The sequence below is a fragment of the Zingiber officinale genome, chromosome 10A (assembly GCF_018446385.1).
Source record: "Zingiber officinale cultivar Zhangliang chromosome 10A, Zo_v1.1, whole genome shotgun sequence".
Classification (NCBI taxonomy): Eukaryota; Viridiplantae; Streptophyta; class Magnoliopsida; order Zingiberales; family Zingiberaceae; genus Zingiber; species Zingiber officinale.
This window is the reverse complement of record NC_056004.1, coordinates 67912060-67936002: the sequence shown is the minus strand read 5'-3', so window position 1 is coordinate 67936002 and position 23943 is coordinate 67912060. Positions and strand designations below refer to the sequence as shown.

General features: G+C 38.1%; 1 long non-coding RNA gene across 1 annotated transcript; it reads left to right on the top strand.

Annotated features, from left to right (window-relative positions):
* The first annotated feature begins 10041 nt into the window (after positions 1-10041).
* On the top strand, positions 10042-10803 carry LOC122027949. The gene is made up of 3 exons (XR_006124585.1): positions 10042-10068; positions 10639-10705; positions 10782-10803. It is a non-coding gene; the product is annotated as an uncharacterized LOC122027949 (long non-coding RNA).
* The last annotated feature ends 13140 nt before the right edge of the window (positions 10804-23943 follow it).

The window sequence follows — 23943 nt, the reverse complement described above, 5'->3', positions numbered from 1 at the left end:
CTTCTTGTAGACACAAGGCTCATCTTCATTTTTGATGAAACCAAACTGTTTGATTACATCATCGAATCGAAGATTCCAGCTCCGAGAAGCTTGCTTTAGTCCATAAATGGACCTATGCAGCTTGCATAATCTGCTAGTATGCTTTGGATCTACAAAACCCTCAGGTTGTGTCATGTACACATCCTCGAGTAGGTTTCCATTCAGAAACACGATTTTGACATCCATCTGTCAGATCTCGTAATCGTGGTAAGTTGCAATAGCAAGCATGATCCGAATGGACTTAAACATCGCTACTGGTGAAATGGTTTCATCATAGTCAATACCATGAATCTACTTGAAACCATTAGCTACCAAGTGACCCTTATAGATAAGTTCATCCATGTCAATCTTTCTCTTAAAGACCCACTTACACCCAATGGGTTTTACCCCTTCAGGTGGATCAACCAAAGTCCATACTTGGTTGGTGTACATGGATTCCATTTCGGATCTAATGGCTTCTAGCCATTTCTCAGAATCTGGTCTCATCACAGCTTCCTGATAGGTGGTAGGCTCATCCTCTATGAGCACAATGTCATCATGGTCAGACAAGAGAAATGAGTATCTCTCAGGCTGACGACGTATCCTATTAGACCAACGTAGATGTATGTCTACTTGAACTGGTTGTTGCTCCTCAACTCTTTGTGGAACAACATCATCCACAACACTTTGTGGTTCCAGTTCAACTTCCATCGAGGCTTCAGTGCTAGGATCCGCATCTTGAACTTCTTCAAGATCGAAAGTACTCCCACTAGTCTTTCTAGAAAGAAAGTCCCTTTCTAGAAACACCCCAGTCTTTGCCACAACGACTTGTGCTGACTGGGAATGTAGAAGTAATATCCCTTAGTTTCCTTGGGATATCCAATAAAGTAGCACTTGTCGGATTTGGGTCCTAATTTGTCTGAGACTTGACGTGTAACGTAAGCCTCACAACCCCAAATCCTCATAAAAGACACCTAGGCATCTCTCCCAGTCCATATCCTATATGGTGTCTTTATCACGGCCTTGGATTGAACTCTGTTGAGTATAAAAGCTGTCGTGTCTAGAGCACAGCCCCAAAGAAATGTAGAATGATCAGTGTGACTCACCATAGATCGTACCATATCTAATAGGGTACGATTCCTCCTTTCGGATACACCATTCCACTGTGGTGTTCCTGGAGGAGTGAGTTGGGATAGAATCCCACACTCAGCTAGGTAGTCACGAAACTCATGGCTAAGGTATTCTCCAACTCGATCTGATCGAAGTATTCAATACTCTTGCCAAGTTGGTTCTGTACTTCATTCTTGAATTCTTTGAACTTTTCAAAGGATTCTGACTGATGTATCATCAAGTACACATAACCATATCTACTGAAGTCATCAGTAAATGTGATGAAGTACCTATAACCGCCTCTAGCAGCGACATTGAAAGGGCCACATACATCACTATGTATGAGTCCTAACAAATCAGTCGCTCTCTCACTGTGCCCACTAAAGGGAGTCTTGGTCATCTTGCCTAGTAGGCATGACTCACACGTCTCATAAGATTCAAAATCAAATGAATCCAGCAAACCAACCTTATGGAGTTGGGATAAGCGCTTGTCATTTATATGACCTAAGCGACAATGCCAGAGATAGATTTGGTTCAGGTCATTTGACTTGAACCTCTTGGTATTTATGTTATAAATAGGGCTTTCAAGATCTAGAATATAGAGTCCGTTTATCAGAGGTGCACTACAATAGAACATATCGTTTAAATAGACAGAACAACATTTGTTCATTATTTTATACGAGAAACCTTTCTTGTCCAAACAAGAAACTGATATAATGTTCTTTAGTTAATTCAGGCACATAACAACAATCATCTAATTCTAGTACAAGCCCAGAGGGCAGAGATAGATGATAAGTTCCTATAGCAACTGCAGCAACCCGTGCTCCATTGCCTACTCGTAGGTCTATCTCACCCTTCGTGAATGCCCTGCTATTTCTAAGCGCTTGTACAATAGTACAAATGTGTGAATCACATCCGGTATCTAATACCCACGATGAAGAAATAGAGAGGTTGACTTCTATAACATGTATACCTGAAGTAGAAATCTTATTTCTCTTCTTCTTAAGATCTTCCAGGTATTCTTTGGAGTTCCTCTTCCAATGCCTTGCTTGTCCTTGATATAGGTGACAAAGATGTTCAACCATATCATAAGCACTCATCAACTAATGTTGCTTCTGAAGCTAAGAGTTCATGGTCGCGAGAATAAGACAAGACACATCTAATGCATCGTCTTGATGTTTCTTATAAGCATCTTTGTCAGCTCGCGTGCCAGTGGTAGGAGGTGCCTCCGGAATGGGCTGCTCCAGAACGTACAGTTTACGTTCCTGAGTGAGAACTTTTCTCAGATTCCTGTACCATACCAGGAAATTCACTCCATTGAGCTTGTCCTTCTTAAGGACAGAATGCAGAGAGAAGATGTTCGTGTTTGATGTCATGGAAATTCTACAACAGAAAAATGCAGAAAATAAATATCATATTTTTTAAATCATTTAATTAGGCCTTCAACTAAATGATGCTCCCACTGAATTCAATAATTCATGTGGGACAAGATCCACATCATACTAACCCTTGAGTTATCTTTGACTAATACACCCAAGATTTAGTATGATCGGTAGGTAACGATTACCAATTACATCTCTATGCAACTCTTGTTTATAGGATCATTATCCGCAATTATATTAAAACTTGAGTTAGCTTTGGCTAATAAGCCCAAGAATTAATATAAATGTGATTTATGTTCTAATCTAATCGTAAGGGTGCATCTTGTGCACGGTTTAGATCTAATCTTAATCGTTAGGCACTAATTAATTACTTAATTAAACATGCATCACATACACAAGTAATTAACTAAATTTTGTGATTATGTCATGACCCTACTACGATCTTCTCAAGCCAATGAGAAGATCGGATGGTCAACCTAAGGTCAACAGCTTCTCAAGCTCCTTCCTTTGACCACCTCGTGTTGCTCGCGCCCTCCTCGTAACTCCGTCTCGAGTGGACCTTCCACCGCTTCAAAATTTACATTACAATTTTGAAACTCGAGTTACATTCGAGTCTAAATCTAATTTACAACCAGTATATAAATAGGGAGGCACGACGCGCAGGTCGCGTATCAAATACAGCACACACAAGCACATGACGGCACGTAGGCCATATTATAAATTACAACACAAATACAATCATATTGGGTCTTTTGGGGCCATGACTATCACAAAAATAATATATAATTCAAAATTATATATTTTCATAATTTTCTGTAATTTTTCATAATTTTTACAATTTTTATGAGTAAAATTTTTCGGCGGTCCCGTTTAGCGGTTTTCGGACGCAATTGCGGAACGAATCCCCTTGCGGGGCCAGGGGCAGCGCCCCTACCCGCGATCTAACCATCGCGAAGATTCCTTTGTGATCCAAGAGCGCCTTAGCCCGCTGTCCCAAAAATTTTTGGGGTGAAACTTTACCGTTTTGGAAAATTCTTCTCGGTAGTCGAAGCCTACAAGCATCGAAACACTTGTGCTTCGCTTCTACGAGAAAAATACTCATAAAAACCATTAAAAACTTAAAATTACATAAATTCATAGAATGTTTATTTTTCTTAAAAAACCAAAATAAACTCGTATTCATCTTCGCACATGGCTCTGATACCACTGTTGGTTTTTCGGGCCGCGAAAACCGCTTTTTCACGTTGCGTAAACCCCGAAACTCCCTAGCCAACGGATCCGTGCAAAGAAAAATATTTTTTTGAAAAACTATGAGTACGAGTTTACCTAGATCTACACTTAGATCTATAAGGGAAAACGGTGATACCTTTGAAGCGAAGCCCTTCGCAATCCCGCAAGTCCAAGGTACGCCGGATCTCAAGATTGTCAACGTAGACAATCCTCTAGAAGTATCCACACGAACAAGATGTGTTCTCTAACACACAAGGATGGAGAAGAGAGCACCACAAGTGTGCTAGCACTTTCTAGGGCTCTCGGATGGGAATGAAAAGAAAAAGGATAGAGAAGAGAAATAGAATGGATCTTATGAACACTCTTCTTCTTCTTCTATGTGACAATCACTCTACCTTTTCTTCATGAAACTCAAACTCATTCACCTTCTTTCTTGCTTGAAAACTTTATGCCAAGAGAAGAGGAGAGAGGAAGAGCTTGAGGAAGAAGAAGATGCAATTAGCCTTGAATGAAAAATAATGAATCCCATTCATTTTGAGTGGCCGGCCACATCAAGAGTAACTCCTCTCATTAATGTGGCCGGCCACACTAAAGCAAAGGAGAAGATGTAACTTCCATTAGGTGGCACAATCATGTATTAACTATGATGATGTGGCACATCATCATTGGCCACTTAATGCCAAGTCACACATATGATGTGGCATAAAGTCAAGTCAAACTTGACTCTTCCTTTTCCTCTCAAGTCAAGTCAAACTTGACTTAATCTCTCTCATGGTTGATTTAATCCAACCATTTAATTCAAGCCAATTTAATATAATGAATCTAATTCATTTAATTAAATTGATTCAATGAGTCATAATCTAAATTAGACTCATTGAACACATGAATCAACTTGAGTCCAACTCAATTAGCCCAATTCACTACATGAAATTTTGTATTTAACCACACCTAATAGACAACAGTTTTTCAAGAAATTGTTGTCTTTTTTCCATTTAACAACAGTTTTATTAAAAACTATTGTTGTTCACCATAATATTTTTTAAATAACAACAGTTTTTCAAAAAACTGTTGTCTAATGTGTGTCAAAGACAATAGTTTTAAAAAACTATTGCCAAGTTGTTCATGAACTAAATTTATATGTTTATTTCTTAGTAAATTTTACCATGAAACTCACTTAGGTTTTCATGCTTTAGACTACTTAAGAACCTAGCTAAAGAATGGTAGGTTTCGGCCATGTGAAAGAAATAAAAGAAAAAAAAAAAGGGAAAGAAAGAAACCTAGGAAATGTTATGCAATGAAATTTATGTAAATGCCATGATATGTGATAGCATATGAAATGCTATACATAATAAGAAGAATGAAATTTATGTAAATGCCATGATATGTGATAGCATATGAAATGCTATACATAATGAGAAGAATGAAATATATGTAAATGCCATGATATGTGATAGCATATGAAATGCTATATATAATGAGAAGAATGAAATATATGTAAATGCCATGATATGTGATAGCATATGAAATGCTATACATAATGAGAAGAATGAAATTATGTGAATGCCATGATATGTGATAGCGTATGAAATGCTATACATAATGAGAGGAATGAAAAATGAAATGCATGAAAGATTGTTAGGGATATGATATGATAGTTATGCATGATAAATTACTTTGTATGGTTTGTACCAAGGGTGGGCTCCATAAACGCCCGAGGTCGATGGAATAAGACTCGGGCCTCGCCAGAATGGGCTTCGATGCCCTAGGTCGATGGAGTAAGGGCCTAGTATGTATGTATGGTATGGTTCAAGACTTGCTACCTTGGACCTACGTATGATGTATGTGGTACAAACCGGGATCCCCAATGATGATGATATTAATTTCAAGTACTTACAAGTATAAGTTTTCAAATTCATGATGCATTGCCTGCATATGTGCTTGAATTGGCTAATGATTTGATATGATGCCATGATGATATGAATACGATACCTTTGTACGTTGTATGCTTATGATATTACGATGATGTTAATATACGATGATTTTCGGTTTTAGTGAGTAGGAAAGGAACTTACTGAGCCATGAGTGCTCATAGCTTACTTTCCTTGTACCGCAGATAAAAGAACTGGATGAACTAGAGGAGCAACAGGAGGAGCGGATAATGATGTGTGTGGTGGTGGCTCGGCAAAGAACGATTCGGATAGATTGATATGATTAGTTATAGAATCAATATATGCATATTTAATCTGTGATATCATGCTTATTTAAATAAAATGAATGGTTTAAATTTTTTTTATTCTTCCGCTGTTATAACTAAAACATGTACGTAAGTAGTATAAGAACGTAGCGCCGCCTTTTGGTTGGGTAAGAAGGGCGGGCGTTACAGTTGGTATCAGAGCGAAGTTTTGCCAGCTCACTACACACACATCAAGCTCCTTCCTGCCGCTCCAAGTAAGTACAGTTGCATAATTTATTTATATGCAAAATAGTATGATACTCTAAGATACATGAATGATAGCCTAGGAAGGATACCTTAAGCTATACCCTAGAGAATGGTGCATGATGATAAGTAGGATGCATGAATGGTAGCCTAGATACAAGAACCTTAGGCTATAACATAAGAGGAATAATGAATCTTTAGAAATGGACTATATCCCATTCGAATACGATCCCGAGGATGTAGAATATTTTGGCGAATACCTCGAGTTCGCGGATGAACCCGATATGCTGGAATACTTCGACAACTATGTGAGCGACTCGGAATCTCCGGAACACGGCGAGTTCGGAGAGGAAGATCTCGAGGAAATCGAGGAAGGGAATTCGGACAATAATGAAGATGAAGAGCAGAAATTGTTATTCTAAGTTCGGGGACGAACTTTCAATAAGTAGGGGAGTTTGTAACACCCCTAGAAAGCCTAGATAAAGTAAGGGCAATGAGAGTACGAATGTAATGAAAAGAATGTGTAGATAGTCTACGTTGAATATTAAGATGGGAAGGATTTAGATGATTAAAACTTTATGAAAGAAAATAAAATTTGAGAATATAAATCATCTATGCATGATTTATAATGTATGGAATTAATATGAGATAATATATATATGTATGAAATATTTATGCATAATGCATAATATTGTAATATATGAGTTATTATGTACAAAAGAAAATAAAATGTTAGAAGAGAGATTGAACCTTGGATCTCTTGTAAGGAACATGTATAGGATACCAAAGGGGATAGGAGAATTATTGATAAGGAGAGAAAGGACTAAGTAGTTAAGAATAAGAAAGGATTCTTTTTACTTAAAAGAAAAAGGAAGTAAAAAGAAATAAAAATATACATAACCAAGTTTTGAACCTTGGTTCTCTTGTGGATGCATGCATGTATTAACCAAGTGGGATAAGAGAGGATATTGTAAGAGGAGAGATAGAAAATTTTATTAAAGGAGAGAAAAGAGAGAGATTAAGAGAGAACTCACAAGGCATATCTCTAGAATATTCCTATCATAAAGAAGAGGAATAAATGGGGAGGATGAATCAAGTCAAATTTCCTCCCCTCATTTTAGTATAAATAGGCATGGAGGGGTGACTTCAAATTCATCCTCCACTCCTCTCCCTCTCCTCCTCCCTCTTGTGCCGAGACCCCCTCTTCCTCTCCTCTTCTTCTTGTTGCCAAGCAACACAAGAGGAAGGAAGCTCCTCTTCCTCCTCACTCCCTCCCTCTTCTTTCTTCCTTGTTGTTGCCGAGCAACACAAGAGGAAGAAGCTTCTTCTTCCTCCCCTCTCCACCAAAAGACCTAGCCACTCCTTTCCCTCCATTTGTGCCGAACCTAGCAAGCAAGAAGAAAGGTCCAAGCAAGTTCTCAATTCTAGGAAACTTAAGCGAAGAAGGTAAGTTCCCTCACCTGTGGTACAAGGCTTTTACATGTTTTTATGATTTTATGAGGATTTTAAAACCTAGAAACAAGTATGAGAAAATTCGGTTAAGAAGAGCTTTCGAAATCTAGTGATGTTTAACTAGTCTTCACTAAATGATAGATTTTCTATGCCATGGGAAAGGATTCTTCTTCATGTTTTTATACCTATATGATGCTTGATAAGAGGAGCACTTAACCCTAGAATTTCGGCCAAAAATATTTTTAAGAGGCTAGAGAAATTCATTGTTTTACTCAACTAGTACAAGGTTCTTCCTATGAAATGTTAGGGACCATGTAATTAGTTTTCTTGCTTAGAAGATGTTTGAACTAAAAGGAAACCCACCCATATGTTTCGGCCAAGAAGGGGTTTAGGGTTAGGAATACCCTTAAATTTAAATAAACATGCTCATGAGGTAGGATACAAAGATGTTAAAAGATTTGTATGTTTCGGCCAAGTTGTTCATGAACTAAATTTATATGTTTATTTCTTAGTAAATTTTACCATGAAACTCACTTAGGTTTTCATGCTTTAGACTACTTAAGAACCTAGCTAAAGAATGGTAGGTTTCGGCCATGTGAAAGAAATAAAAGAAAAAAAAAAGGGAAAGAAAGAAACCTAGGAAATGTTATGCAATGAAATTTATGTAAATGCCATGATATGTGATAGCATATGAAATGCTATACATAATAAGAAGAATGAAATTTATGTAAATGCCATGATATGTGATAGCATATGAAATGCTATACATAATGAGAAGAATGAAATATATGTAAATGCCATGATATGTGATAGCATATGAAATGCTATATATAATGAGAAGAATGAAATATATGTAAATGCCATGATATGTGATAGCATATGAAATGCTATACATAATGAGAAGAATGAAATTATGTGAATGCCATGATATGTGATAGCGTATGAAATGCTATACATAATGAGAGGAATGAAAAATGAAATGCATGAAAGATTGTTAGGGATATGATATGATAGTTATGCATGATAAATTACTTTGTATGGTTTGTACCAAGGGTGGGCTCCGTAAACGCCCCGAGGTCGATGGAATAAGACTCGGGCCTCGTCAGTAATGGGCTTCTGATGCCCTAGGTCGATGGAGTAAGACTCGGGCCTAGTATGTATGTATGGTATGGTTCAAGACTTGCTACCTTGGACCTACGTATGATGTATGTGGTACAAACCGGGATCCCCAATGATGATGATATTAATTTCAAGTACTTACAAGTATAAGTTTTCAAATTCATGATGCATTGCCTGCATATGTGCTTGAATTGGCTAATGATTTGATATGATGCCATGATGATATGAATACGATACCTTTGTACGTTGTATGCTTATGATATTACGCATGATGTTAATATACGATGATTTTCGGTTTTAGTGAGTAGGAAAGGAACTTACTGTGCCATGAGTGCTCATAGCTTACTTTCCTTGTACCGCAGATAAAAGAACTGGATGAACTAGAGGAGCAACAGGAGGAGCGGATAATGATGTGTGTGGTGGTGGCTCGGCAAAGAACGATTCGGATAGATTGATATGATTAGTTATAGAATCAATATATGCATATTTAATCTGTGATATCATGCTTATTTAAATAAAATGAATGGTTTAAATTTTTTTTTATTCTTCCGCTGTTATAACTAAAACATGTACGTAAGTAGTATAAGAACGTAGCGCCGCCTTTGGTTTGGTAAGAAGGGCGGGCGTTACAATTTAATTAATAGCTTTATAGATTTTTTTTCAAAATTTTTAGAAATTTTCTGGAAATTTTTCGGATCTCATGCGACGTGTTTTAAGGGGACGAAATTACGGATACAGATAAGGCCTGTTTGGAATACCCGTTTAAATGAGGAAATGTTTAATTATTTATATTCCTTTTCTTATTATTTCCCCCTAACGCCCATCCTGACCCTAGTTCCTCACCTCTCCCGAACCTTTTCCTTTCTTCCCTTCTTCCTCTATTCTTTCTGTTCTTTCTCGCGGACAACACTAAGGCGACGGGCAACAGAGTTCTACCTCCGATGATCGTTGACGTCAATTGGTAGCATGTCACCGGAGCTTGCTAGAGATCGAAGCCCGGATCATCCTGATCTCTTCTTCTTGTCAACTCTTTCCACCCGAGCCCTAGGTTTTTCCGTCGTCGAGTCCTCCTTCTCCTCTCTCATGCGACGTCGACACTGCCGAGCTCTCCCTTCCTTCGCAAAGCCGTCATCGCCTTGGCTTGAGGACAGATCGACAATGCCGTTGATCGAGGGAGTGCGTAGGTTCCCTGTGCTCCGATTTCTCCTGGATCGTCGCCGGCGTCTGAGGTATAGCTGTGCCCTAATTTTTGTTTTGGTGTCGTGGGATCAAGCTAGAGCCATCCGATCGCCAGCGTGAGGTTGCCTTAGGGCTTCGAAGGTAAGCAACCAGCCCTAATTTTTACATTTACAACTGTTGCATTGATCAATCTATTCTTATTATTGCTAGTTTTTTCAACTCCTTTGTTCATATTATCGTTGATTTTCAATGATTTCCATCAGCATAGTCATGACCATCTCAACTATTTGGAGTTGATCAAATGACCCTTATCCCTCTATTGCCCTCTAAGCCAAGTAATTTCCAAATTAATGACTGAAGTTTTCTTTTATCTTCAACCGCAATGAATTACTTTTACTCTAATCAATTAAAATCCCCAAACTACACTATAAAATTTATTGTCTCCTTTAAACAAGTATATATTATACTTGACTTATTTAACATCTTAATGGCAATAACAAAATAACAATGCCACAAATAACATAACCATTCATGAAATGAGTCAAGTCTATGAGCAAGTGGGAACTACCAAACAACCAAACAGTAAATACATATTGTTAGATTAATATCCCCAAATCTCTAAAATACCTCCAAAAATTAACAAGTTACATATGTATCTCTGTGATATTTACCATGTGTGTGAAGCTAAATGTAAACTAGTTGGCGTTGCAGTTCTATGATGGCAATTGTTACCTGCTTGATTGGATTGCAATTCGGGCACGTCATCATACACTTTAAGGTAAGGTACAGGAACTTGGATCTTTAATTTGCCACTAGTGTTGTTTGCATACGCCACACTGTTGAGGAAACTACAGGATCACAAGGAGAGGATTGTGCGTGGATGATTGCTTCCTTTTGTCTATTAGCATTAGCTTTTTCATTAGACTTCTATGGTACCCACGACATTGTCTTTCTTCCTATTGTGTCGATTTGATTTTTTTTTGTTGCTCAGATATTCCCAACCAATTGGAGTTGGTAATCCTTGGTGTAGGCATGCATATGAACAAGGCTTTATACACACCAAGTTATACCTGCATCACTGCTGGGACTGCTGGGTCATGTTCACTGGGGTTTATGTGCTGGTTGACATCTATGGCTACAGGAAGCCAACCTTGGTCATGGAATGGCTAGGGACGCATGCATTGATGGTCTACATTCTATTAGGTTGCAACATCTTCCCTTTATTTGCCCAAGGATTCTACTTGAGGGAGCCTGAGAACAATATAGTAAGTAAATAAAACCCAACCATTAAACCCTTCCATTGCTATAGATTGTGCTGACCTTTTGTTTTCACTTGGTATATGCACATTTGAAGGTCATTGGCATTTCCTAAACATCATTTATCTCGTTCACCGCATCATCCTTACCTGGAAAGAATTGAAGCTCTGTTTCTATTCAATCAATGGTAAGAGATGTCAAAGGATCTAATGAATGAGGAAAAGGAGAATGCTTGAAATTATATCAATATACTTTATCTAAGTGATTGTTTGAACAGTTTTATAGCATGCATCTTGACAATTAATATAATTTTGAAGATTACTATCAAGGAAGAATGTTCAAAGGAAAGTAAAGGCTAAAGAGAAGAAACCATATACTCCTTTCCCTCCTCAGCTACCAAGCAAGGTGAAGTTATTGTTGCAATATGTGAACATTAAATCTCATATTAGACCTTCACACTTATAGATCATTAGTCCTTTTATTTTCCTTTACTTGTTTGAGAAAAAAGAATTTACTTTTTGTTGTATTGCAATATCTGCAGTGCTGCCTCTTCATCGACATCTAAGTAGAAAATCTCATTCATTTCCTCCATTCATTTCCTTCCTCATTTTCTTAATTAAAAATGTTTATTGTCCACCTTTGATGTAATCACCCACGCATATTCTATGCTTGCAGTTAATGTATTTGTTCTTTGGTCTTATTTCTAAAGTCCATTTCTTCCTCTTAGGAACATCATGTGTTGACAAGTAATGACCCTATTAATATTTCAGTTTCTGTACATGGTGATCTAGAAAAGCTTACACTTCTTACTTCTCTAAATCTAGAATTAAATCGTAAGTTAGATTAAATTACAATTACTTTATCATTTCTTAGTTTTTTTTTAACTTACATTTGCAATATTTGCATCTCGATTCATTCAATTATGTTCACTTTGTATTCAACATGAAGCTAAAAGGTGTTTTGTACATATTAAAGACTCTTTGGTGGTTTTTTTTGTTTCAATCTACTGTTCTTTTTAGCATCTTTATCCTGCTATAATGTTATTCTTTAAGATTATGTTGCATTGATTTCTAAAAGTTGCATGACATCTCTCTACTCTGCCTTCAAAACTAACGATTTATGTTGTTTTAGGTAATTACTGCAGCCATTCCTACTATTGTTTCAAGAGGTTACCATTTATGTTACATAGATAACGCTTTTTGCACTTCTGTTAGATGACTATATCAAATGGTTTTTATGGTTATGTAACATTTATGCAGTGCAGTTAGAATCACGCATACTGTTTAGTTTATAATTTGTAATATATATCTTTATTCGAATAGGTGTCCTCAAGAGTATTGGGAAGAATGCCGAGAAGCTAAAAAAATGGAGAGACTTTAACAAATTAAGGAGCACTAGGAGCTGCAATCCATCCTCTTCACCGACATCTAAGTAGAAAATCTCGTGTTATATTGTTCTACCTTTGTTTTCATAGTGTTCATTTTATTGGTTGCTTATGAAATTTCTTCAGAATATTATAGATATTATTTTTGAATGTTAAAAAATTGTATATTAAATTTTATTTTGAAATTTAGTATTTTGAATGATTTATAATATAAGAAAATTGTGTATTATTTTTTTTATTTTTTATCTAAAAAAGACAACGGTTTTTCACTGTTGTCGTAGATAGTTTAAAACTGTTGTTGAAGACCCTGTTATTAAAGGTAGACGCTCAAAGACAACGGTGAAAAATTGTTGCCTTTGAAGGAAAAGACAACAGTTTTTCACCGTTGTAAAAAAATTGTCTTTGCCTTCAAAGATAACAGTTAAAAACTATTGTCTTTGGGCACCCCTTTTAACAACACGGCCTTTAACAACAGTTCAAAATGGGCTACGACAACTGTGAAAAACCGTTGTTGTTAGGCTTTTTTCTTGTAGTGATTAGGATTACTCTTAATCCAATTTGATTCATCAAATGAATCTAATCCTCTTGGTTCATCATATGAACCTAATCTCCATCCACTTGTTCTTTGTGTGTGACCCAATAGGTTCTTGTAACATTGGCAATGCCCCTAAACTCATTTAGAAGCATAAGTAATGAGCGGTATCTAGCAATACATCATTACTACCCAAGTTAAAAGAATGTTGAGATCCAACATCACCTTGTGACTACTAATTGTGACTCCTCACAATATATGACAAGTGTCCTTCTATCCTAGACATCTAGATTGATCAATGTGAGGCATAGAACGTGTCATCCTCTAATCAATCTAAATCTTGAACTCCAAGTAGACTCACTCAATCAAATGAGCTCAATATCTTATATTGACTCATTTGGGCATGGCCATGCACTTCGTGGTCTCACTCTATCAAGAATATCGATGTCTCTCCCGTCATATAGGAGGGATAGATCCCATCTACATCACTCACATCCCTCTGCATAATTTGTTACATACCCAGTAATCGCCTTTATAGTCCACCCAATTACGGGTGACGTTTGACGAAACCAAAGTACATAACTCCTTATGTAGGGAACCATGGTGACTTCAGGTCTAAGGACTAATAGTCATACTAATAGCCACATGAGAAAGTATATGACACTCATGTAACGAACCATGATACTTTCTTATGGCGGGTCATTCAGTATACATTCTCCAATGCATACCCATGTGTCAACTTGATATCTCTATATCCATGACTTGTGAGATCAAGTCATCGAGTTGACCTACATGCTAGTCTTATTGTATTAACATTGTCCCTGAATGTTAATACTCGACTAGGAATGATTAAGAGTAGTGTTCTCTATATCATCTCACTATCGGTTCAGATAACTGATTGATATAGGTAAGAAACTTCTACTTAAGGACATTATTATACTTAGTTTATTTGGCACCAATACAAGTAAGTATAGTAACCAAAAACCAAATGCCTTTATTTATATAGAATATGATACAACAAGTCCATAATACAATCATTAAATGATTGGCTCTAGGGCTCTAGCTAACAATCTCCCACTAGCACTAGTGCCAATCAGTGTAGGCTCTAAGCCCCAATGACCTAGTGTGACCATCATGCTTCCTCTGTGCGAAAGCCTTGGTCAAGGGATCTGCGATGTTAGCCTCTGTGGGTACTCTGAAAATCTTCACATCTCCTCACTCGATAATCTCTCGAATGAGATGAAAGCGCCGTAGTATGTGTTTGGTCCGCTGGTGTGAGCGAGGTTCCTTCGCCTATGTTATAGCTCCATTGTTTTCACAATAGAGCTCAATAGGGTCAGCAATGCTAGGAACCACCCCAAGTTCAGTGACGAACTTGCGAATCCAAACTGCCTCCTTTGCTGCCTCTGATGTAGCAATATACTCGGCCTCTGTCGTAGAATCAGCTACTGTGTCCTGCTTCGAACTCTTCCAGCTCACAGCACCACCATTTATGCAAAACACGAACCCTGACTGCGATCGATAATCATCCTGGTCGGTCTGGAAGCTAGTATCACTGTAACCCTTTACAGCTAGCTCATCATCGCCTCCATATATCAAGAAATATTCTTTAATCTTCTTAAGTACTTAAGAATATTCTTGACCGCTACCTAGTGACTTTCACCTGGATCTGATTGGTATCTGCTCGTCATGCTTAAAGCATATGAGACATCAGGTCGAGTACATAGCATGGCGTACATGATAGATCCTATGGTTGAAGCATAAGGGATCTGATTCATACGGTCTCTCTCCTCTCTAGGAGAGGGGCCCTGAGTCTTCGAAAGACTCACGCCATGTGACATCGGCAGAAATCCCTTCTTGGAGTTCTACATGGCAAACCGAAGGAGTACCTTGTCAATATATGTACTCTGACTTAGGCCAAGCAATCTCTTAGATCTATCTCTATAGATCTGTATCCCTAGAATGCGGGATGCTTCACCTAAGTCCTTCATTGAGAAACATGTCCCTAGCCAAGTCTTGACAGACTGTAGCAAAGGGATGTCTTTCCCAATGAGCAGTATGTCATCCACATACAATATGACGAAGACAACTGTGTTCTCTATAACCTTCTTGTAGACACAAGGCTCACCTTCATTCTTGATGAAACCAAACTATTTGATTGAATCATCGAATCGAAGATTCAAGCTCCGAGAAGCTTGCTTTAGTCCATAAATGGACCTATGCAGCTTGCATACTCTGCTAGTATGCTTTTGATTCACAAAACCCTCAGGTTGTGTCATGTACACATCCTCGGGTAGGTTTTCATTCAAAAACGCGATTTTGACATCCATCTGCCAAATCTCGTAATCGTGGTAAGTTGCAATAGCAAGCATGATCTGAATGGACTTAAACATCGCTACTGGTGAAAAGGTTTCATCATAGTCAATACCATGAATCTGCTTGAAACCTTAAGCTACCAAGCAACCCTTATAGATAAGTTCATCCATGTCAGTCTTTCTCTTAAAGACCCACTTACACCCTATGGGTTTTACCCCTTCAGGTGGATCAACCAAAGTCCATACTTTGTTGGTGTACATGGATTCCATTTCGGATCTCATGGCTTCTAGCCATTTGTCAGAATCTGGTTTCATCATTGCTTCCTGATAGGTGGTAGGCTCATCCTCTATGAGCACAACGTCATCATGGTCAGACAAGAGAAATGAGTATCTCTCAGGCTGACGACGTACCCTATTAGACCTTCGATGATGTATGTCTACTTGAACTGGTTGTTGCTCCTCAACTCTTTGTGGAACAACATCATCCACAACACTTTGTGGTTCCAGTTCAACTTCCCTCGAGGCTTCAGTGCTTGGATCTGCATCTTGAACTTCTTCAAAATCGAATGTACTCCCACTAGTCTTTCTAGAAACAAAGTCCCTTTCTAGAAAGACCCCAGTCTTTGCCACAACTACTTGTGCTGACTGGGAATGTAGAAGTAATATCCCTTAGTTTCCTTGGGATATCCAATAAAGTAGCACTGGTCAGATTTGGGTCCTAATTTATCTGAGACTTGACGTCTAACGTAAGCCTCACAACCCTAAATCCTCATAAAAGACACCTGAGCATCTCTCCCAGTCCATATCCTATATGGTGTCTTTATCACGGCCTTGGATGGAACTCGGTGCAGTACAAAAGCTGCCGTGTCTAGAGCATAGCCCCAAAGAAATGTAGGAAGATCAGTGTGACTCATCATAGATCGTACCATATCTAATAGGGTTACGATTCCTCCTTTCGGATACACCATTCCACTATGGTGTTCCAGGAGGAGTGAGTCGGGATAGAATCCCACACTCAGCTAGGTAGTCATGAAACTCATAGCTAAGGTATTCTCCAACTCGATCTGATCGAAGTATCTTAATACTCTTGCCAAGTTGGTTCTGTACTTCATTCTTGAATTCTTTGAACTTTTCAGAGGATTCTGACTGATGTGTCATCAAGTACACATAACCATATCTACTGAAGTCATCAGTAAATGTGATGAAGTACAGATAACCGCCTCTAGCAGCGACATTGAAAGGGCCACATACATCACTATGTATGAGTCCTAACAAATCAGTCGCTCTCTCACTGTGCCCACTAAAGGGAGTCTTGGTCATCCTGCCTAGTAGGCATGACTCACACGTCTCATAAGATTCAAAATCAAATGAGTCCAGCAAACCATCCTTATGGAGCTGGGATAAGCGCTTGTCATTTATATGACCTAAGCGACAGTGCCAGAGATAGATTTAGTTCAGGTCATTTGACTTGAACCTCTTGGTATTTATGTTATAAATAGTGCTTTCAAGATCTAGAATATAGAGTCCGTTTATCAGAGGTGCACTACAATAGAACATATCGTTTAAATAGACGGAACAACATTTGTTCTTTATTGTAAACGAGAAACCTTTCTTGTCCAAACAAGAAACTGATATAATGTTCTTAGTTAATGCAGGCACATAACAACAATCATCTAATTCTAGTACAAGCCCAGAGGGCAGAGATAGATGATAAGTTCCTACAGCAACAGCAGCAACCCGTGCTCCATTGCCTACTCGTAGGTCTATCTCACCCTTCGTCAATGCCCTGCTATTTCTCAGCGCTTGTACATTAGTACAAATGTGTGAAGCACATCCGGTATCTAATACCCACGATGAAGAAATAGAGAGGTAGACTTCTATAACATGTATACCTGAAGTATAAATCTTATTTCTCTTCTTCTTAAGATCTTCCAGGTATTCTTTGGAGTTCCTCTTCCAATGCCTTGCTTGTCATTGATATAGGTGACAAAGATGTTCAACCATATCATAAGCACTCATCAACTCATGTTGCTTCTGAAGCTCAGAGTTTATGGTCGCGAGCATAAGACAGGACACATCTAATGCATCATCTTGATGTTTCTTATAAGCATCTTTGTCAGCTTGCGTGGTAGTGGTAGGAGGTGCCTCCCGAATGGGCTGCTCCAGAACGTACAGTTTACGTTCCTGAGTGGGAAATTTTCTTATATTCCTGTACCAGTCCAGGAAATTTGCTCCGTTGAGCTTGTCCTTCTTAAGGACAGAACACAGAGAGAAGATGTTCGTGTTTGATGTCATGGAAATTCTACAACAGAAAAATGCAGAAAATAAATATCATATTCTTTTAAATCATTTAATTAGGCCTTCAACTAAATGATGCTCCCACTGAATTCTATAATTCATGTGGGACAAGATCCACATCATACTAACCCTTGAGTTAGCTTTGGCTAATACGCCCAAGATTTAGTATGATTGGTAGGTAACGATTACCAATTACATCTCTATGCAACTCTTGTTTATAGGATCATTATCTGCAATTATATTAAAACATAAGTTAGCTTTGGCTAATATGCCCAAGAATTAATATAAATGTGATTTATGTTCTATCTTTCCAACCGTTGGATGAATGCCTATAGTTGTACTCGATCCAACCGAGTTAACTAGTTACTCAATATAATTGAGTTGTACTCACCCATGCGTTGATAGGAAAGACCAAGATTGTCCCTCCGTACCCTACCAAGATAATATGTGTTGTTCTGCTTTGGCAGATTCAACAACACATGTGATCGAGATAGTGATAGGTATCACGGCACAGTAGGCATTAGAGTTGACGTGATTTAGATCTAATCTAAACGTCGATGTTGTATCATATACTCGATATAGATCTAATCTAATCGATAGGGTACATCTTGTACACGATGTAGATATAATCTAATCGTAAGGGTGCATCTTGTGCACGGTTTAGATCTAATCTTAATCGTTAGGCACTAATTAATTACTTAATTAAACATACATCACATACACAAGTAATTAACTAAATTTTGTGATTATGTCATGGCCCTACTAGGATCTTCTCAAGCCAATGAGAAGATCGGATGGTCAACCTAAGGTCAACAGCTTCTCAAGCTCCTTCCTTTGACCACCTCGTGTTGCTCGCGCCCTCCTCGTAACTTCGTCTCGAGTGGACCTTCCACCGTTTCAAAATTTACATTACAATTTTGAAACTAGAGTTACATTAGAGTCTAAATCTAATTTACAACAAGAATATAAATAGGGAGGCACGACACGCAGGTCGCGTATCAAATACAGCACACACAAACACATGACGGCACGCAGGCCGTATTATGAATTACAACACAAATACAATCATATTGGGTCTTTTGGAGCCATGACTAACACAAAAATTATATATTTTCATAATTTTCTGTAATTTTTCGTAAATTTTACAATTTTTATGAGTAAAATTTTCCGGCGGTCCCGTTTAGCGGTTTTCGGACGCAATCGCGGAACGAATCCCCTTGCGAGGCCAGGGGCAGCGCCCCTACCCGCGATCTAACCATCGCGAGGGTTCCTTTGTGATTCAAGAGCGCCTTACCCCGCTGTCCCAAAAAGTTTTGGGGTGAAACTTTACCGTTTTGGAAAATTTTTCTCGGTAGTCGAAACCTACAAGTGTCGAAACACTTGTGCTTTGCTTCTACGAGAAAAATACTCATAAAAACCATTAAAAACTTAAAATTACAGAAATTCACAGAATGTTTTTTTTTCATAAAAAATCAAAATAAACTCGTATTCGTCTTCGCACGTGGCTCTGATACCACTGTTGGGTTTTTCGGGCCGCAAAAATCGCTTTTTCGCGTCGCGGAAACCCCGAAACTCCCAAGTCAACGAATCCGTGCAAAGAAAAAATTTGTTTCGAAAAACTACGAGTACGAATTTACCTAGATCTACACTTAGATCTACAAGGGAAAGAGGTTATACCTTTGAAGCGAAATAGAATGGATCTTATGAACACTCTTCTTCTTCTTCTATGTGACAATCACTCTACCTTTTCTTCATGAAACTCAAACTCATTCACCTTCTTTCTTGCTTGAAAACTTTCGGCCAAGAGAAGAGGAGAGAGGGAGAGCTTGAGGAAGAAGAAGATGCAATTAGCCTTGAATGAAAAATAATGAATCCCATTCATTTTGAGTGGCCGGCCACATCAAGAGTAACTCCTCTCATTAATGTGGCCGGCCACACTAAAGCAAAGGAGAAGATGTAACTTCCATTAGGTGGCACAATCATGTATTAACTATGATGATGTGGCACATCATCATTGGCCACTTAATGCCAAGTCACACATATGATGTGGCATAAAGTCAAGTCAAACTTGACTCTTCCTCTTCCTCTCAAGTCAAGTCAAACTTGAATTAATCTCTCTCATGGTTGATCTAATCCAACTATTTAATTCAAGGCAATTTAATATAATGAATCTAATTCATTTAATTAAATTGATTCAATGAGTCATAATCTAAATTAGACTCATTGAACACATGAATCAACTTGAGTCCAACTCAATTAGCCCAATTATGATTACTCTTAATCCAATTTGATTCATCAAATGAAACTAATCCTCTTGGTTCATCATATGAACCTAATCTCCATCCACTTGTTCTTTATGTGTGACCCAATAGGTTCTTGTAATGTTGGCAATGCCCCTAAACTCATTTAGAAGCATAAGTAATGAGCGGTATCTAGCAATACATCATTACTACCCATGTTAAAAAAATGTTGAGATCCAACATCACCTTGTGACTACTAATTGTGACTCCTCACAATATATGACAAGTGTCCTTCTATCCTAGACATCTAGATTGATCAATGTGAGGCATGGACCGTGTCATCCTCTAATCAATCTAAATCTTGAACTCCTAGTAGACTCACTCAATCAAATGAGCTCAATATCTTATATTGACTCATTTGGGCATGGTCATGCACTTCATGGTCTCACTCTATGAATAATATCGATGTCTCTCCCATCATATAGGAGGGATAGATCCCATCTACATCACTCACATCCCTCTGCATAATTTGTTACATACCCAGTAATCGCCTTTATAGTCCACCCAGTTACGGGTAACGTTTGATGAAACCAAAGTACATAACTCCTTATGTAGGGAACCATGGTGACTTCAGGTCTAAGGACTAATAGTCATACTAATAGCCACATGAGAAAGTATATGACACTCATATAACGATCCATGATACTTTCTCATGGCGGGTCATTCAGTATACATTCTCCAATGCATACCCATGTGTCAACTTGATATCTCTATATCCATGACTTGTGAGATCAAGTCATCGAGTTGACCTACATGTAAGTCTTATTGTATTAACATTGTCCCTGAATATTAATACTCGACTAGGAATGATTAAGAGTAGTGTTCCCTATATCATCTCACTATCGGTTCAGCTAACCGATTGATATAGGTAAGAACCTTCTACTCAAGAACGTTATTATACTTAGTTTATTTGGCACCAATACAAGTAACTATAATAACCAGAAATCAAATGCCTTTATTTATATAGAATATAATACAACAAGTCCATAATACAATCATCAAATGATTGGCTCTAGGGCTCTAGCTAACAGTTACTTCATGAGATTTCCCGATCGACTATGCTTTTATGATAGTTTAGAGTCCCCGGTTCCTCCCATGAAGACCCGTCTGAGTTATTTCATGAGATTTCTCGATTGACAATGCTTTTATGATAGTTTAAAGTCTCCAGTTCCTCCCATGAAGACCCGTCCGAGTTACTTCATGAGATTTCCTGATCGACTATGCTTTTATGATAGTTTAAAGTCTCCAGTTCCTCCCATGAAGACCCGTCCGAGTTACTTCATGAGATTTCCTGATCGACTATGCTTTTATGATAATTTAAAGTCTCCGGTTCCTCTCATGAATACCCGTTCGAGTTACTTCATGAGATTTCTCTATCGATTATGCTTGTATGATAGTTTAAAGTTTCCGGTTCCTCCCATGAAGACCCGTCCGAGTTACTTCATGAGATTTCTTGATCGACTATATTTTGTGTAAAACTAAAATTCTTGCACTAACCTTGTGATGGTTTAATATCTTTGAGATTTTCTTAAGGAAAACTGATATGTTCTTCCTTAAAGCACCCAATTGACGGTCGCTTGAACATATTAGAAGTGTTTGCTTACTAATCATCATGCTGTTTGAACCATATTTATTTATTGGGTGATATTTGGCCTGCCTTTTATTTATCGAGTTGAATAAAGTACATAAACTATGAGCATAATTATCATTTGTTTGAGGGGAACTGCTTCAAGTAATTTTGATTTGTTCTCTTAGACATATTCTTGAATGATATGAGCTTGTTAAGTTCGGTAAGGCTGTAAATGATTCACACTCCAGGGACGCTCGAGATTTCTTCCTTCAGTGTCCCGGAGATAATATGAGCCTGATGGCAGTTTTTCTACCACCTGGTAAGGTCCTCCCCATTGTGGTGCTAACTTGATAACATCCCAACAGGCTTAACATGTTAGCTAGAGCCCTAGAGCCAATCATTTGATGATTGTATTTTGGACTTGTTGTATCATATACTATATAAAAAAAGGCATTTGGTTTTTGGTTATTATACTTACATGTATTGGTGCCAAATAAACTAAGTATAATAACGTCCTTGAGTAGACGGTTCTCACCTATATCAATCGGTTAGTTGAACCAATAGTGAGATAATATAGGGAACACTACTCTTAATCATTCCTAGTCGAGTATTAACATTCAGGGACAATGTTAATGCAATAAGACTAGCATGTAGGTCAACTCGATGACTTGATCTCACAAGTCATGGATATAGAGATATCAAGTTGACACATGGTTATGCATTGGAGAATGTATACTGAATGACCCGCCATGAGAAAGTATCATGGATCGTTATATGAGTGTCATATACTTTCTCATGTGGCTATTAGTATGACTACTAGTCCTTAGACCTGAAGTCACCATGGATCCCTACATAAGGAGTTATGTACTTTGGTTTCGTCAAACGTCACCCGTAACTGGGTGGACTATAAAGGCGATTACTAGGTATGTAACGAATTATGCAGAGGGATGTGAGTGATGTAGATGGGATCTATCCCTCCTATATGACGGGAGCGACATCGATATTCTTGATAGAGTGAGACCACGAAGTGCATGGCCATGCCCAAATGAGTCAATATAGGATATTGAGCACATTTGATTGAGTGAGTCTACTTGGAGTTCAAGATTTAGATTGATTAGAGGATGACACGGTCTATGCCTCACATTGATCAATCTAGATGTCTAGGATAGAAGGACACTTGTCATATTTTGTTAGGAGTCACAATTAGTAGTCACAAGGTGATGTTGGATCTCAACATTCTTGTAACTTGGGTAGTAATGATGTGTTGCTAGATACCGCTCATTACTTATGCTCCTAAATGGGTTTAGGGGCATTGCTAACGTTACAAGAACCTATAGGGTCACACACTAAGGGCAATTAGATGGAGATTAAGTTCATTAGATGAACCTAAATGATTACGTTCATATGATGAACCAAATTGGATTAAAAGTAATCCAAAGTAGGCTAATTGAGTTGGACTCAATTTGGTTCATGTGTTAAGTGAGTCTAATTTGGACTTAGACTCATTTAATTAATTTAATTCAATGAATAGAGATTCATTAAATTAAAATTGACTTGAACCAATGGTTAGATTAGATCAACCAAGGGAGAGAAGTGGTCAAGTTTGACTTGACTTAAGTAGGAAGATGAAGAGTCAAGTTTTGACTTGACTTTGACTTGACCAATGCCACATCATCAAGGCTTCTTCATTTGGTCATGTTTGACTTGACCAAATGCCACCTCATGGAGGAGATCAAGAGACTTGACTCTTGATATTCCATGGGGGTTACATGCCTTGAAGTGGCCGGCCACTTTTAGGTGGAATGAAAATTGATTTTTTCATTCAAGTGGTTGTAACTCCATCTTCTTCTTCCTCTTGAGTTTTCTTCTTGCTCTCCCTCTCCTCCCTACTGATCTCTAAGGTTGCTAGCACATCCTTAGAGATTTTTCTCCATCTCTTGCTTGTGTGAATACACATAGAGAAGTGTCTACTTTGACACTTTCGAGATCCGGCAAACCGAGGACAAGCGGGATTGCGAAGGGCTTCGCATCGAAGGTATAAATCTTTCTTCATGTAGGTCTAGGAGTAGATCTAAGTTGTAAACTCGTACTCGTAAATTTTCGTTCTATACTCTTCGCACGGATCCGTTTGCTAGGGTGATTCAGGGTTTCCGCGACGCGAAAAAGTGGTTTTCGCGGCCCGAAAAACCCAACATAACACGTTTCCATACCAGATCTCCCACTTGGAAAAATCTTGGAATGACTCTTTTGTTATAATTTTACCTCATTCGTTGTCGATATGATGTGACACGAGTTGCAGCTTTGTCTCTGATTTCCTCTATTAGATCCAGCTCCATGAGTCGTCAACCAATGTTATCTTC